This window comes from Narcine bancroftii, chromosome 3 (assembly GCF_036971445.1).
Source record: "Narcine bancroftii isolate sNarBan1 chromosome 3, sNarBan1.hap1, whole genome shotgun sequence".
NCBI classification, from domain to species: domain Eukaryota; kingdom Metazoa; phylum Chordata; class Chondrichthyes; order Torpediniformes; family Narcinidae; genus Narcine; species Narcine bancroftii.
Genome location: NC_091471.1, coordinates 56,342,306 through 56,361,142, shown reverse-complemented (window position 1 = coordinate 56,361,142; position 18,837 = coordinate 56,342,306). Strand labels below are relative to the sequence as shown.

The 18,837-nt window shown below is 39.7% G+C and overlaps 1 long non-coding RNA gene across 1 annotated transcript; it reads left to right on the top strand.

Annotated features, from left to right (window-relative positions):
- Positions 1–1,276: 1,276 nt before the first annotated feature.
- On the top strand, positions 1,277–17,317 carry LOC138756113 (uncharacterized). Its single transcript, XR_011352760.1, has 3 exons — positions 1,277–1,408; positions 16,606–16,714; positions 17,279–17,317. It is a non-coding gene; the product is annotated as an uncharacterized lncRNA (long non-coding RNA).
- The last annotated feature ends 1,520 nt before the right edge of the window (positions 17,318–18,837 follow it).

Sequence of the window (18,837 nt, the reverse complement as noted above, 5' to 3'; positions counted from 1 at the left end):
TGGTTTCCTGTGGGATCTGTATGGTTCGAGTAGATCCCAGTAAAGATTGCTGGATCTGTTCTCATACGGACAAATGCATTCCCCAGATCTTCTCAATCAACACTTACCCAAACGTGCTGAGATAAGATTTCTGTCTTTTTTTTGGCCCCGTTGACAGCCTTCGTGAATGCATTTGGGTAAGGAGTGGCAGTCCTTATGGGCCCAGCGGCAAGCCCATTCCTGTCCCATTCAGGACAATACATGCTCTTGCAGCCAGAACTATGCACTGTGGAGCCTCTCAGTCGACTATTCCTATGGCTCGCAACCTCCTCGCGACACGTGTTGTGGGTCGGTGGGGAGGGGGAACACAATAACTCTTTCGGCGGGCATGGCCATGAATGATAACCCCCCCCATGATGCCAAGTCTGGATCACATCGAAATTTTATTATCTTATTGTACCAAGTTGAAAATGGAGGACAATTAATGGATCAATAGGAGATCATTTTAAATCATCCCTCCAGAAGCATTGGCAACTTATGATCCATCTCAGCTTCTTACTGTAATCCCCAATATCAAAGAAGCCTGTCTTCAGCAATTTGATTTTCTACACTTGATATTGGCTCAAAGTACTAGATACAGCAAAGGTTAGGAGAGTAGTTTCTATCTCAGCTGCAGTGATGAAGACCTAGCTTTCAGAACCAGCATCATGATATTCTAGTACAGATGTATCACTGGCATTTATTTACCTGATAATGTGGAAAATTGCTGAGAATTTTCTGTTCCAGAAAACCAACGTGGTTTCTTATTTTACTATTGCAATTATTTCCACCATTTATTAAACATTATATCAGTTGCTATATTATTACATCATGAGAAACCTTGGTTATACCGTACTAAAACAGCGATTAGACTATTAAACAAATGATTAAACGTTCACTAAAAGTTGTCAGAACTCTTCTAATGTCTGCATTTTCATAAAACAAATAAAATCTAACTGAAGAACTTATCCGACTCTGGTAAGCATTCTATAACCTTCAGAATGGCTGTTGCCAGAAGATATGAAATATGTCAACAAAACTACATTAAGACAAATGCAACCATAAAACACATTTTAATGCCTACATTACCCATCAGTCAACATAGCGATGAAAAGTGCTATTGAACCTGTCCTCAAGTAGTATTTACTTAACAATGACCTGGTCACCCAGATTGGATTTAACCACTAGTATCTAAGCAGCATTTGAATGATTGTGACATCAAAAAACATATTTAAAGCATAAGAATTTGAAAGGGGAACTTATTGAAATCCATCATCGGGGAATTATAAGATGAGAAGGTTGGGATTGGGAAGGGATGAGAGGGTTCAGTTCTTCCATTAGAGGATGGTGGCCATATGGAACAAGCTGTCAGACAAAGTAGTGGAGGCAGGTATGTTAGCTTGCTTTAAATAAAATATGGAGTGAGACTAAAGCAAGTGGGCATGTTGTGCAGTGTGGATGAGCTATACATGTGGGTCTATTTCTATCCTATGGAATAATAAATAGAAAAGATAGTTACCATAGTGCAAATAAAAAAAATATATCATTGCAATAGTTCATGCAGGCCTTTTTTAAGTTTCAAAGTAATTTATTATTATACTTGTAAGGGGTGATTCAAAAGCCTGATAGACATTGGTAAGAAACTGTTCTTTAACATAGAGGTGATGGTCTTCACCGACATGTACCTTGACGGTAACAGTGAGAAGAAGTGATCAGAGTGATGCGAGTCCTTTATGATTTGGCTGCCCTATTGATGCAGTGCCTTACTTAGATGAATCCAATGAATGGGAAGTCAGAGCCAGCTATATTTGCTTCTTTCAGCAATTTTCTGCATTCTTGGTTACACACAAATCAATCTATGATGCAACCAATCAGTATTCTTTCCACATTGCACCTGCAGAAGTTTTATAGTGTATTTGACAACATGTCAAATTGAGGAGAAAGTCAGCTTTAGTGTGCCTTCTTCAAAGTTGCCTCTATGTGATTGGCTCTAGAACCTCCAGGAACTTGAAGGTACTAACATGCTCCATCTCAGTCCCTCCAATGCTGATAGGTGTGTAGTCTCTCAGCCACTCCCTTGTAAAATTGGCAATAAGTTTCTTGCTCTTGGTGATTGATGCACAATCAATTGCACAAAGACTGAAGTTATCGAAACTGAAGGCTTTTATTTGCAAGAGATGGGCAGTATCCCTGTGTTGGTCGCTCACACTGACCCGGACTTGAACTGGGGACAGACTTGTGGCATGACAGCCTTTATAGGGAGAAAAGGGGAGGAGTCACGAGCTGGCCAGTGAGAGAAGCGTCAACCAGGAAAGGTCATGTAATTTACATATAACAAATTTGTAAAATAGTGGCTTAACTAGAGTAATGTTGTGAGCGAAACTGTAAACATGTTACCCTGCTTCAGGGTTACACAATATTACTCTCGAAATTCCTCCCCTACTGGTTCAAAAATTATCTCATCATCATCTCCCAAGTCAATAAACATAAGCCTTCCCAGCGATAACCTAATATACCAAAAAATATTTTTCATATATATTTTTTCACCATTGAGGCATTGTACAATGTTGTTTCCTTTCAAATTACTAACTTACTAACTCAGATCCAATAACTCAATTCCATTAACTCAAGATCTATTAACTAATTTTTCCTGTTTCCCAGTTTCTTGGAGAACTGTTACACACAAAATATCACTTTGACCTAAAATAGTATGATCGAATGTTAGTGCTCTTGTGCTAAGGAGAGAAAAAACACAATGGTATTCATACCCTTGAACACAGCCAACTGCCTTGCTGAGATGTCTTGAATGAGGAAGTAAAGTCACAAAATGAGGTGATTGGCCATTCAGAATCAGAGGGTCATGAGTCTTTAGAATTTACCACCCATTAGGGTGATGCAGGATCATATAATAGATGTACTGTTTTTTTTAAATAGATTATCAGATGCCTAAGGAGTCACAAAATATGGCGTTAATGCAGCAAAAAGGTACAAAAATATCAACCATGATCTTGTTGATTACTGGAGCAGTCTGGATGGTCTGCTCCTTGGTCTGTTGTATATTTGAGCTCCCGTTTAATTTAGTGTGACTGTCACTTTAAGGGTGAATACAGGCTGCAAATATTCACAGTTGCAATGAGACTGGATGGCACCATCAGGTACAAACTATAACCAAAGTTGATGCTCTAGAGGAAGAGAAAGAAAAATGGTTGTTTATCTAGGAAAACAGGTGGTGAAAGAGTAGTGTGAGTGGGACATTTACAGAGAGTCAAGTGAGTGGGACACTTAAAGAAACAGGCTTTCATTATTGACCACCAGCCATCTGATGAACATGAAGGTGGAGTGACTCAATACAAAATGGGCAATTCAGCTGATTCTCCCTGCCAGGGGAACTATTGAACCACCATGACCAAAGGAAAATTCACTTTCCTTGACCTGTATCTGGGGTTTGAAAGCAGAAGAATTGCTGCATTGGATTGTGACCAAAGTAATGGTCATTTCGACTGACCCATTTCTGGGTTTTGAAAGCATCATAGAAATCACTAATTTCATCTCCCCCATGCAAGGAAAAGGGGAGTTGTGACAACCATTCATCCGAAAAGAGATTTCTCAACAAGACACTCAACAAGGATTTATGAGTTTTCAGCACTCTCTCCCACCTCCTTTGTGATTATACCTGAGCATCAGTTTTAAAAGTCTGCATTTCAACTATGGAGTTCTAAGACTGAAATTTGGAATGACTTTCCAGAATTGTGGCTAAGCTGTAATGGTTTGGGTATCTCACATACACAGACAGACAGATAGAAACACACACACACACACACACACACACACACACACACACACACACACACACACACACACGCACACACACACACTCACACACACACACACACACTCACACACACACACACACACACACACACATACACACACACATATCTGTGCATAATTGGGGTTAAGTTTAGCTAAGTTGTTATATTAGTAGTTATTAATAAATATATTTTTTAAAAGAAAAATAATAACAGTCTCGGTGAATTTCTATTGCTGCTGGTCTGCGACATAATAGTCATGTCAAAAAGGGTAGTGTATTAATGATAATTATAATGAGTTTACTGTCATATTTAGATATAATGTGCAAATGTACTGAAATTCTTGCTTGCTGCAGCTGAACAGGCATTTGTTAAAAAAAACCTAATGTTAAACTCAATTGAATTAAACGAGTCAGTAAGTGCAAAAGATAGATAGATGGAATAACTAGAATAACTAGATAGGTTTTCAGAGAAATCCTAGTGCAAATAAAGTGATCCAGTCATGCAGACAGTTTTTTTGTCCTGTTGGAACAGTCCATGATTAGATTTTAAAAGGGCAGGTTCAGGTGTCAGGCCTGAAGCTAGCAGAGAGAAGCACTTTTGGCTATGGTGATAGGAATCTATTATGATGTTGCCTGCCTCATATACAAGCCTCCAATTGATGAGAGTTTGGAGCCTCTGATGGTTCTGGCAATGTTTGATACATTCTACATCCTTCTGCACTTGTGACCACTTGAATTATCAAACCAACCTGTGATGCAGCCAATCTGTATACTTTCCACAGTACATCTGTAGAAGTTTGATAAAATGTCCAATTATATGCCAAATCTCAGATCTTTTAGAAAGTAGAGGACTTTATGATTTCCTCCATGTGCTGGAATATTTACCCTGAAATATTGACCCAGGAAATTGAAATCTTGACCCTTCCCACCTCCATCCTTCCCTTCCTAAAATCAACAATGAGCTCTTTAGTCTTGGTGATATTGAGAGAAAGATTGTTGTCTTGGCACCATCTAACCAGATTCTTAATCTCCATCCTGAATTTTGACTCATAATTTCTAGTTATTTGGCCATCGATGATAGTGTCATCAGCAAATTTGAAGATTGAGTTGGAGATGAACTTGGCGATACAGTTCTAGGTGTCTAAGGAATAGAGTTGAGGACAACACACAGAGCCTAGGGGTGCCCTTGTGTTGATGGTTAGCGTGGAGGTGGAGGTGGAGCCCTCAACAACCTGGAAAACAAGGACTTGTATGTTTGAATACTCTTTATTGACTTCAGCTCAGCATTCAACACATTCATACACAGTATCTGATAAGGACGTTGAGCCTACTGGGTCTAAACACCTCCCTCTGCAATTGGATTCTTGACTTTCTGTCAGGAAGACCTCAGGCAGTCTGGATCGGTAACAGCATCTCCAAGACCATCACATTGAGCACAAACCCAAACCTCCCCCCCTCGGACTGTGTGCTGAGTCCACTACTCTTCACTCTGCTGACCCATGACTGTGCAGCAAAACACAGCTCAATCCACATCATCAAGTTTGTTAATAACATAACCTTGGTGGGCCTGAACAGTAAAAACGATGAGTCAGTGAATAGAGATGAGATGCATTTGCTAATGGACTAGTGTACATCCAACAACTTATATCTGAACATTTTTTAAAAATAGATGATTACTGGGGGAACCATGCTCTGCTGACCATTGATGGCTCCACCATTGAGGTCATCCAGAGTATCAAGTTCCTTAGAGTGCACTTGGTCCCTTAACAAAAGGTTCATAGCCAAGAAAACCAAGCAGTGCCTCTACTTCCTGCAAAGGCTGAGGAAATTTAATTTCCCACCCTCCATCCTCACTACATTCTTCAGAGGATGGATTGAGAGCATCCTGTGCAACTGTGTCACTGTCTGGTTTGGAAGCTGCATCTCCTTGGACAATAAGACCCTGCAGAGGATAGTGAAGTCAGCAGAAAAGATCAGTGGGAACTCTCTTCCTACTACCAATGCTATTTACAACACTCAATGCAGGTGAGAGGCAATAAACATTGTGAAGGGCTCCACACACCCCTCATGTAAACTGTTCTCCCATCTGCCATCTGGTAGGAGTTACTACAGCACTCAGGCCCTTATGTCCAGATTGGGCAAGAGGTTTTTCCCCCAAGGCATCAGACATCTGAACTCCCAGAATATTTGGGGATAGGCTACTGTGGACTGGATAAGTCTTAATATTTTAATGTGTTTAACTTCTATTCTAACTTATATTTATGTAAATATGCTCCATGGTCCTGGAGAAATGTTATCTAATTTTTACCATGCAAGTATATTATGAACAATAAATAAAGGTGATTTGAGTTGACTTAAATAATATCAAACAAAACTAACAATCCTTATATTTAACCAAAATATTTTACATATTTATTTTCTAACAGACTGATAGGCTCTGTCAATAGTTCCAAAGCCGTAGAGTGAGGAATACTTATTATACTTTAGACTTGCAGTTGGCCCAATTCCATGTGCTCAACTGAAATCAGGGTCACAAGGGGAGGAGTTACCATGGAGTGAGTCACCAGTGGGGGATGGGCCAGCTACCCATCGGCAGTTATATATTCATATCACCACCCATACTTCACAATATAGGCAATTTTAAAACCTACCAATAGAGTTGATAAATGCAAAATGTATATTGAGATGAAAAACCAACTTTGATAATGCTCTGTCACACTGTTGTCAAAATTGGAACAATGTAAGCTTCGTTTTGTCCTTGTGGATGCTAAGCTGCAACAATCAAGAATAACTTTAACATCTTGTAATCTTCTGCCCGTGGTAACAAGATTAATGTAACAACATTTACCATCTCAAATTGCATACTCCTTTTTCTACTGAAGGCAGAATTTGATTTAATGACATAAGCAAAGCAAAATAAGTTTTGAATGTATGCTCTGCTTATTTTTATATTTTTTTTTGCTCCTGTTTATTAATTCTGGTAGAAACACCTGCATGTGATTTGTAATTTATTCTATTACAGGTTTCAGTAATCAAAATTTCTCATGTTCAAAAGATTTGATAAATGTGGCAAGCCGACAGATTACTGAAAAAGAGAAACCCCAATTGCTACGGTTGCTGGAATTTTGAGCAAACAAGGAGATGCTGGAGGAACTCAGTGTATTGGACAACATCCAGGGGCAGAAATAGTCAGTCGATATTTCAATCAAGACACCCTGTGAGGTCTACTTAAGGGACTGGACAGGCTAGATGCAAGAAGATTGTTCCAGATGTCGGGGAAGAGCAAAACCAGGGGTCACAGTTTAAGGATAGGGGGAAGTCTTTTAGGACTGAGATTATCATTTTTTTTCACTCTCAGAGAGTGGTGAATCTGTGGAATTCTTTGCGCAGGAAATGTTTGAAGCCGATTCCTTATCTATATTTAAGATGGAGTTAGATTTGGCCCTTGTGGCTAAGGGGATCGGGGGTATGGGGAGAAGGCAGGTACTGAGTACTGAGTAGATCATCAGCCATGATCAGAATTAATGGTGGTGTAGGCTTGAAGGGCCAAATGACCTATGCATACATCTATTTTCCATGTTTCTATGTTTCTATGGGACAGGATGATAACGAGTATTAAAAGAGGAAAGATAAAGTTTTGGCACGGAGCCTGAAAAAAAGCTGAGGAAGAATGAAGAAGTGATTATTGGACATATTGTGGAAGAGTTGGAGTCTACGAGGAGAGGGAGGGAACGATAAAGAGAAATGTCTGTTCTGTCTTCCTCCTGCTCAAAGGTCTTGGCTCTACCCCTCTCACCATTTCTCCCTTTTGTCCAGTACCCTATCACTTCTTAGCCCATCTCAGTTTCTTCTCCCCTCCCCACTTCATTTTCTTTGCTTCTTAATATATTTAAGATCACCCTAAACCTAACACTTTCAGAAAAAGGTCCAGATCTGAAATGTTGATTGACCATTTCTACCCACAGATGCTGCCTGACCTGTTGAATTCCTTTAACTCAATGGTTCTCAAACTTTTTCTTTCCACTCACATATTATTTAAGTATTCCCTATGCCATGGGTACTCTGTGATTAGTAAGGGATTGCTTAACATGGTATGTGGGTGTAAAGAAAAAGTTTGAAAACCACTGTTTTAATCAGACGTAATTGACTTGTTATGTGCACGGTTTCAAAACTCGAAAGGAAAAGGGCCAATTACAATTTTTATCAAGCAAAATATTTCAGTAACAATTGGGTCTAATGCAATGATTCTCAACCTTTTTTCCCCACTCACACACCAACTTAAGCAATCCCTTACTGATCACAGAGTACCAATGGCATTGGGATTACTTAAAGAGGTATGTGAGTGGAAAGAAAAAGGTTGAGAACCATTGCTCCAACTTAATATTGTTTATTGAAAAAAAGAGAAGTTAGATTTTGATGCATCATCTGAGTAAACCCTTAATCTTCTCCTATTTCTTCCTTTATTCTCATTTTCTCGCTTCCCCAAGAACATTTTTTTCTACTTGTTCTCTTCATTTACTCTGTTCTCTTCACTAATCTCTCTTCCCCTTTCTGTTGTTTTTTTTTGCATTTCATCACCTCATTATTTTTCCACTTTATCCCCATTGTTGCCCGATTCCTCATTTATTTGTTTCTCTGCTCCCTTTACTACAGCAGGGTAACCAGGGCTGCAAACAATACATTAAGTATGGTCTCACCAGTGTCTTGGACAGATGTCCCTTGTCCTGCACTCAATGGCCTGTTGATGAAGACAATGTACTAAACGATTTCTATACCACCTTTCTTATCGGTATTGCCACTTTCATGGAACCATATCTCTCAGTTCTACAATACTCTCCAGGTCCTACTATTTACTGTGTAGGCCATGCCAAAGTGAAACACACAGCTGCCAAATATCAATGTTTCTTCAGTTTCCGCCTTTGTGACTGGATGATAATTTACCTTATGCTATCAGATATGAAAGCAATAAATTTCTTCCTTATTCATATTGTGGTCAGTGCTGGTTGTCCATGGCTCCAAAGGTTAGGTTGTCATATCCAAAGTGTGGTAGTGGGGACGAGCTCCCATTGCTGCACAAATGCTCTTCATGGAGTGTGACTCAAACAGCATCTGACAACCAAGTCCAACTCCTGGCCTTCACGTGTGGCATAGTTCTTATGCCCTGTGGAGCTTTTCTCACTGACAGAAGAATGGGTGAAGGTGGGCCACTGGCACCTTGAAACCAGTTGATCTGGGCAGATGGGGCTCGTTAACCATGGAGAGGAAATCTCTGATTTCAAACCTCTGCTGCCTTATAGCTTTACCCGCTCATGGGAAAGGCATTGGGAGTAAACCATGAGGAAAAATCCAGAGTCAGAATCTTGAAGTTGACTGACTGCTGTACTCACCACTGGCTCAGCAACTCCTGTGATGTTGCTGGAACCAAACTATCGACTTTTATTATTCCTTTGGATCTGTCATTAGCATCGGGGGTGGGGGGGTGGGGTCCAACTGCATGGGCTTCAGACAGATCTCCATAGCAAATCTACCCTGACCTGTGCCCTGGAGAGGCCACTCTTCAGTGACTACCAGAGCCGCAGTACACATGGTAGACCACAAATAACAGGGCAAAGAAGAAGGCTGAATCCACTGAATTAGCTTGTACTATGTCGCTGCATACAACTAAAACCATTCTATATAAGAGAGTAATTCACCTTTGAAAAGCACAGGAAAGATTCCATAGTACTATATGAAGAACAGCTGGATCATTTCACAAGACATCCTGACCAATACTTATCACACAACTGATGTTACTAAAGAGTGCTGTATCTTTTTGTATCATAATTGTGTCTACACTTTAGTTTACTTAAATATTCCTTAATCACGTAAATTCAAATTCCTTTTCTCCAGTGGAGTCCACAAATTAGAACCTAATTAGGAACAGGAATAGGATATCTGGCCTGTTGAGATTATGACTGATCTGACTGTGGATTCAACTTCACCTAGTTGCCTTTTCCTTGTGATCCTTCATTCTTCTACCATGCCAACATGATCTAATTCTGTCTTAAATATATTTAAAAAGGTAACCTCCACTGCTTCCTTGGGCAGAGAATTCCACATTCACTATTCTTTGGAAAAAGTAGTCTTCCTCACCTCCCTCCTAAATCTACTCTTCAAATCTGAGGTTTTGTCACTTTGCTCTAGTTCAGGGGTGTCAAACTCAAGTTCACAGAGGGCCAAAATTAAAAACTTGGACTAAGTCGTGGGCCAAACTAAATATTTATTGAAAATTTTCAACAACATCTGCATGTTTTCTCTTCTTTCAACATATGTAATGCTAAACTTTTTCTTATTAAAATAAATGTTTAATAATAATTTTGGTTAAACTCTTTCCACAAGAAGCATTAACAAATGAGAAATAAAATATTCAATGAATAATATTTCTCTATAGTCTTTAAGCTCCTTTTAAATGTTTTTTTTTCACAAGTCAACAAGTCAAAAAAAAACAACTTGCTTCAATGACAAACAGGTTTGTCTTTTAAAATGATGAACATATAGTCTGCCTCCCACCTGTCTTGAAAGGTCCTGTTTTCTGTCTTTCGTTTGGCCATTTTTCGTAAGGGGTTTATTACATGTGAGTCGGGCGACAGGTCGCAGATGCTAATGAGAGTAAAGAGAGGAGGTGGGGGCGATTAGCAGGCTGACGGGCCGGCGCCAACGCATTTGCAAAGTATTCTGGGATTTGTAGTATTAGCTGTGCATGTGCTATACTGGCGCGGCGGCCAGCGGGCCAGCTCTAATACATATTTGATATGATCTTGCGGGCCAAATATAATTATATCACGGGCCAAATTTGGCCCGCGGGCCTCAGTTTGACATGTGTGCTCTAGTCTCACCTGCCAGTGGAAACAATGTTCCTGGCTCTACCTTATCTATTCCTTTCATAAAGTTTAATGTTTATATAAGACCACTCTCATTCTTCTGAATTCTAGTGAGTCTCATTCCAGGTGTCTAGACTCACCTAATTATAGGTGTGGTCACCTAACTACAGGAAAGATATCAATAAGAGTGCAGAGATTTACTAAAATGTTGCAAAGACTTCAGGAACTGAGTTACAGGGAAAGGTTAAACAGGTGAGCAATTTCTTCCCTGAAGTATAAAAGTATGAGGAGAGATTTGATAGAGATATTTTTAAAAATCTTGAGAGGTATAGATATAGTAATTACAAGTATGCTTTTTCGACTATAGTTAGATGAGATACAAACCAAAGCACGTGGGTTAAGGATGAAAGGAGAATTAAGGAGAACACGAGGGGGAGCTTCTTCACACAAAGAGTGGTGGGAGGGTGGAATGAGCTGCCAGCTGAAGTGGTGAGAGCTGGCTGAATGTTCACATTAAAGAACCATTTGGATTGGAGGAATATGGACTGCTATTGGCTTATTGCAGGTCAGTGGGACTAGGCAGAATAATACTTTATGACAGACTAGAAGGGCTGAAAGTCTGTTTACTGTGCTGTAATGTTCTATGGTTCAAGGAGACACTATCTCTCCTGATAGGCTAACCCCCTCATCTCTGGAATTAACCTAGCGAACCTCCTCTGTCCTACCTCCAAAGTCAGTTACTTTCTAAGTAGATCAGAATGGCACATGGTATTCAGGCACAGCTTAACCATATCCTGTACAGTTGCAACAGAATCTCCCTGCTCTTAAATTTAATCTCTCTAGCAATGAAGACAAACTTTCTATTTGTCTTCTTGAATACCTGTTGTACCTGTAAACCAACCTTTTGCAATTCATGCACCAGCACTCCCAAGTCTCTCTGCACATCAGCATGCTGCAATCTTTCACCATTAAAGTGAAATAATATGATCTACTTTTTTTTTGTGACCAAAGTGAATGACCTCATATTTACCAATATTGTACTGCATCTAGAAGATCAGTAGTTCTCAAACTTTTATTTTCCACCCAAATACAACTTTAAGAAATCCCTTACTCTCCACAATGCATCTGTAGCATTCTTTTAGATTTACTTGTGGTTCAGGCCCAAAATGTTGGCAATATATCTTTGTATCCAATGGATGCTGAAAGACCAGCTGAGTTCCTCCAGCATTTCAGTGTGTAATTTTTTCCTTAATTCATCCTTATCTTCAAGATTCAAATTATTGTCATATAATAAAAAGTGTCATATTACATGAAATTGCTTTTGCCTGCTGTAAGGCAAACAGATTCGCCATTGGCAGATCTTACAGAGAAGCCTTTAATTCAGATGTGCCACCTTGTTGATCCCTTCAGAAAATACAATGATACAACATACTATTCAGTCTAGTAAATGTGTCGAACAGGACCTACCCTTCCTGAATCCATGCTGATGGAACAAATTCTATGTGAATGTCTTGCATTCCTTGATGGTAGCTTCATATTTTCTGTATGGTCTGTGGTGGACATGGCCATGCACATTGAAAAAGCCACAGCAATTTTACAGATGAGTTAAAACATGCTTTTTTTTAACCAGTTTTGTGTATTGTAGGTGTAAATAATGTTTCAAGTTGTAAGAATTTAAATGAAAAAATGACTGAAGAATTTCTGGGCCCTTACTATCTTATTTCCATTTAATTTCTGTGTGTTGCCACATTGCCTGTTAACATTTTGTCTTAGTTCAAATGCATTTTTCTCTGGATACAGATCACCAAGCCTGAAATCATTGACTTTGTATATATATTATTGCGACCTCAACAATAAAGACGCTGTTTACATCCGGTACCGCACGGATGGCAGTCTCTTCAATCTGAGGCGCCTGCAAGCTCACACCAAGATACAAGAGAAACTTGTCCGTGAACTACTCTTTGCAGACGATGCTGCTTTAGTTGCCCATTCAGAGCCAGCTCTTCAGCGCTTGACGTCCTGTTTTGCGGAAACTGCCAAAATGTTTGGCCTGGAAGTCAGCCTGAAGAAAACTGAGGTCCTCCATCAGCCAGCTCCCCACCATGACTACCAGCCCCCCCACAACTCCATTGGGCACACAAAACTCAAAACGGTCAACCAATTTACCTATCTCGGCTGCACCATTTCATCAGATGCAAGGATCGACAACGAGATAGACAACAGACTCGCCAAGGCAAATAGCGCCTTTGTAAGACTACACAAAAGAGTCTGGAAAAGAACCAACTGAAAAACCTCACAAAGATTAGCGTATACAGAGCCGTTGTTATACCCACACTCCTGTTCGGCTTCGAATCATGGGTCCTCTACCGGCATCACCTACGGCTCCTAGAACACTTCCACCAGCGTTGTCTCCACTCCATTTTCAACATTCATTGGAGCGCTTTCATCCCTAACGTCGAAGTACTCAAGATGGCAGAGGTCGACAGCATCAAGTCCACACTGCTGAAGATCCAGCTGCGCTGGGTGGGTCACGTCTCCAGAATGGAGGACCATCGCCTTCCCAAAATTGTGTTATATGGCAAGCTCTCCACTGGCCACCGTGACAGAGGTGCACCAAAGAAAAGGTACAAGGACTGCCTAAAGAAATCTCTTGGTGCCTGCCACATTGACCACTGCCAGTGGGCTGATATCACCTCAAACCGTGCATCTTGGCGCCTCACAGTTTGGCGGGCAGCAACCTCCTTTGAAGAAGACCGCAGAGCCCACCTCACTGACAAAAGGCAAAGGAGGAAAAACCCAACACCCAACCCCAACCAACCAATTTTCCCCTCCAACCGCTGCAACCGTGTCTGCCTGTCCTGCATCGAACTTGTCAGCCACAAACGAGCCTCCAGCTGATGTGGACATTTACCCCCTCCATAAATCTTCGTCCGCGAAGCCAAGCCAAAGAAAAGAAGTACAGATCTATCACCAATGTACATAGTGTATATAGTTACTGTATCTAGACTGTGCTTACAGCAATTGGCTGAGAGCTAAGCCATGCCTATTGTCTGGGCCTTAAAGGGTTTTGTCCATAGTCAGGTCGGATCATTCCGGACTGGTCGGGTACCTGTGAAGTGCTCCTGTCTTTTGCCAATAAAAGCCTTGGTTTGGATCAACAAGTCTTTGATTCTTTCGACGAGCTCTACAATTATATAATCTAATTTCTGACACAATGTTTCCAGGATTTTCTGATTTTATTTCAGATTTACATTGTCTGCAGCCTTTTCACTTCTTTTATTACACTCAAAGAGGTATGATATGGCTTCAACCAACTGAGGAGGACAAAAACCAACAATTGAAGAGGAAGCCATCATAGCAATATCAGGCTGGTTGGTGGAAAATCAATCGGTTGGAGAAACACGTCTTGGAGACAAGCACACAATGCAATCTTCCACAAGGTTCATGTGGATGAGTTTGGTCATTACAGAGCATGTTCATTTTTGATCCAATATAGTTCAATTAATTGACTTGCATTCCTTGCTAATTTGGAAATAACTTATGTGATGATGAATAGGCTCTGTAATGTCCAAACTCATCTACACGAACCTTGTCAAATAAGCTTGAGAACAGAGTAACAGCACTCTGCACTCTAAAATCATTTATTGGATTTGAAGTGCCTTGGGATATTATGAAAGAAAGTGAAAGACAGCGTACAAATATTATTTCTTCATTTTGTTCTCTTTTATTTTTCTTTCTACCTTCATTCCTTTGGCGAAACAAAGCATATTTTTGTCTTGGCTGAGAGGGGAAGCGTAGAGTATGGAGATAATCACACAGCCACATAATCCTTTAATCCTAATACACTGACAAGTATTCTCTGGGATAAAAAAAATCTTACCCATTATTATTGTCCCCCGTGGCAAAGGAATAAAGCACATTGAAAAAAATTGTAGGTAGCATGGTTAAATGGTTTCAAAATAAAAATAATCTCTATTGTTTCTTTTTATTCAGAATTATTCCATAGTGCTTAGTCTTTGCTTTCTGCAGACAAGGAGTTGTAGAAAGGGAATTGAATTGTGTTCTATCTTCAATTATTGCTCTGCTTCCTTGTGATTTGCAAGCAGAACATTCAACATAGAGCAGAAATTGCTGTTGCAGCCACACACTCTAATTTCCTTCTTGAAAAGCTGTCAGGGTTCCAGGCAACAAAAATCAAAACTTGCATTGTTAATGTGGCCCATTCAAACTGACCTCCAACATAAAAGCAGAGGGCTTTAATTTACTGGCCAATTTATTATTTTAAAAGTAGTTAATGGCTGCACATTAAGTAATTAAAAGTGGTTTGTAAAATCACTTAGCAGCATAATGTTTCACATGGTAATAGGTCAGTAGGAATTAACATATGCAGAGAATTCTGGACAGTTATTATTGCTGTAATGTTTCTACAATCAATGGAAGGATTTAATTTGCTCATTTTTTTCTGATATGGATTGTGTTTGAAATTACAGCTTAGTTTCACGCTGCTATCTGTAAATTAAAATCAAATCAGATAATATATTAATGCAATGAAAAATTGTTTTTATTCCTTTTCTGGACTGTGAAAATTGAGAGCTGGACTGCAAATTTTGGCTGAAGAGCACTCGCCCTTGAGTAGCATAAGGGTAGATTTAGTACTAATATAGCATCCATTGTGAGGGTACAGAGTTTCAATTTATGTTTACCAGTTACCCTGTTGAGAAGAGTGCAAGTGATGTAGACAGGCTGTGATTTCCAGCGAAGTGTGTAATGACACTTTAATGCCAGTGTTTCTAAAATGGACCTCAGTGGTGCAACTAGAAGAGTGTTATGTGCAGAATCCACCATTTTGAAACCAGATGTCTTACACTGACTCTGTTCCCACAACACCACTGCTGTCTGTGTTAATAAATGGATTATTGCACTGGTTCATTCAGGGCCTTTCAGGCTGGGTGGCAGTTTTTGATGTCTTTAGTTATCTTTCAGACAGAAGGATTGTTTAATGTTTATTATGTTGCGTCCACAAAATTTTGTTGCTAACAGGCAAGATGTTTCGTTACTAGGCCTCCAGGACGACAGCATGACTGCATATGAGGTTAGTGGTGCAGTTCTTGGAGTGTCGCATTTCAAGAAGGACTTTTGAGCTTTTGCAGCACTGTGTCCATTACCATGAGAGAGAACTCCTCCTGAATCAGATGTTCAGTTCATAATTTGTGACCTTGAGAGCCAGGCCTTTTAGGGCATAGCCACTGACATCAATACATTCATATTCTTGTTGTTGTAATGTGCTGAACTATTACATTTTCGTCTTCTTTTGCTGAAAATTTCTTATAATTTGACATTTTTAACCATGGTAAAGCAAGTGAGATTTTTCTTTACATTTTGGATGTGTAGAGATTATGTAATAAAATATTCTGGATAAGGAAATTAACACACAAAAGTCTGTTCAGTATTTTAAAATGAAACAAATGAAATGTGAGAGAAGCTGACATTTTTATTCCTGCAGATCTAAGCTTCAGGCCAAATGAAGGCAAATGGGACTAACTCAAATGGGGAAATTGGTCAGCAAAGATGCTTTGGGCCAAAGGGTCTATTTCCATGCTGCACACCTCTATGACTCTATGTGCAAAATTAAATTAAAGCTATGAGTTTTTTTGATGCTGATGTCCTTAATGTTCACCCATCGTTCAACCATTTGTTGTTTCTTTTCCAAAATGACATTGCAAGAACATAGCAGGAACACGACTGGCCTAACAGGCTCTCAAGCCTGTGACGCCATTCAAAAAAGGTTGATAATTGCAAATGTACTAAAATGTATGAACCCACCATCTACTTTTTCATCTAAGTCATCTATATATACTGGTCCACGGGTCATAGGCTTAGCCAAAATAACTGTGACCATCTCTCTTCTATGCCCAGCCAATTTTGTAACCAAACTATCACTCAACATGCATCTATACTATCTGAAGTTTAATCTGGACAAGGTAACAGGGCCTTCCAGCTAAAAAGCAAACCAGGAAGATTCCAGGTAGGAATTCCCAAGAATAGTTGAGATGCTTGGTACTTTAGTGCATAAGTGAATGGAAATGTAAAATAAATTTGGTGGGGGAAATCAGACAATATTAACATGGATACAGAGACTGTTGAAATTGGGATTGGTGATAAGAAAGAAGATTATTCCCTGCAAAAAATCATCATGATTAAATTATGATTTTTAGGGAGCACCTCAGTTTCTGCTTTTGTTCAAAAGGTTCCTGCAGTTAAAAGAATTCATTCAAAAGTATGGCTTTGATTCTAGTCATTTCACAATAAAAATGTGTCAAGTTTGATCTCCAGAACTAATGGACATATGGTTAGTTGGTCAATTTGTTTTTTTTTTCCTCCAAAATATACCTCATGGTAACTCAAGTCAACGCATCATTTCACTTCATCGAAGAAAAAAAAAACGCCAGTCACAACAAAATCTGTTCTGTGAGTTTGATCACAAAAGTGTGAAAATCCAGAATTAAGCTGAACTAAAAAGTACAAATTAGTGTATGTTTAAAAAAGTACTCATGAAGTTGATTCTCATGATTTTTTTTTTCTTTAACAGAATTGCCTATTTATCAGGAACCACTCAAATGAAATCAACTGTATTAAATTAAACTGTTCGATTACAGAAAGGCATTACATAAGATTCCTTTATTGACATATAATAATACAGAACATGTAATATTACACAAATTGTTCTCTGCCTACCTTAAAGCAGACAAAGAGTCACATTTAATGTCACCAGACATCCCTTAAATTATGAGAGAAAGAGAAGAAAAGTCCCTACAAAGTCACCGAGTGTCCGTAGATTCGCTTCAAGCACTCCCACAGCCTCGGCAGCCACACAGACTCCTGTTTAATTCATTGTCAATCTGAGCTCTATATCAAAGCCTCTCATATAATCAGGAAGCCTTTAGCCCCCGAAGGCCTTCTTGCCCTCAGCACCCTCTTCCCAGCTCCAATACAAGTCTCCAGGAGCCCAGGGTGCGTTCCCCAACTGCAGGTTGCCCAAAGCCTGTATGGGTCCTTCAGTTGCTGAGCCCCTCACTGGTCTGTGCCATGGTCACTGTCAAATAGGGTCATCTCCCATGCTTCTCTTTCTCAACCGAGTGGGTTCACCCAATTATTGGTGCCCGTACTGAGCCACTGCTCCCTGGAGTCTGCAGCCACTTGTTGGCCGCTGCCAAGCTCAGGGGCTGCCATCTTGGACACTGAACCCACTGAATGCCATCGGTTCCTCTAATAGGCTATTTAATGCCTGTTCAGAGCTGCTGCAATTAGGATTGAGTGTTTGAATGCTTCAGATCAGTGCTGTATCTACCATTTCCGCTCTCCCGGGTCCACACCAGCAGCAGTGGTTCTGTTAGAGCAGCTCTGGCAATGGCACCATTTATGCTTGGATGCTTTAATTGACTCCTTTTCCATGTATCATACATTAGAGTTCCACAAATGTAATGTTTTCCTAATAACTGGAATGAGATTGCCACATGGTAACAGAATGCTGGGATGTTATTATTAACAAAGACCATCTGTCATTCAAAATGTGGAGTTATGACAGGGTCTAAGCTAATACTTGTACCAGGCACCTCCCAGAGCTAATAGCTATTCACTTATCATCTCCAAAAGTCAGATTACTCAATGAAGAGGCATGAAATGGATTATATTTTCTTCTCATTTACCTTAACCTTAAGAAAATTTTGCATGAGATACGTGGCTGACTATTATTGAGGTAATCCATCCGTGAACAAGTAACTCAAGGAATTTACTTCCCAGTCGGCCTGAGAAAATCCAGAAAGCTCATAATCCTCTAATAAGCTAATGATTAAGCAGAGGTGTTTGATATAAGTAATAGAGGATCCAGACATGTGAGTCCATTTAAATTCTGCTGCGAACACTAAATGTGATACAAATGCAAATTTAGATCTCCAACTTCTCACATAATTTTAAAATTGCCCTATTACTTTATTCTTATTTATGAGCTGCTAACAAAATGGAAAATAAATGTTGTTTTAAAATTAACAACCTTCTATTTTGTGGAGATGCAAGAGATGGGAGATGCAGGAAACAGGAGCAAAAAACATCTGCTGGAGGAAATGATGGGCTGAGCCACAGCTGCGGGGT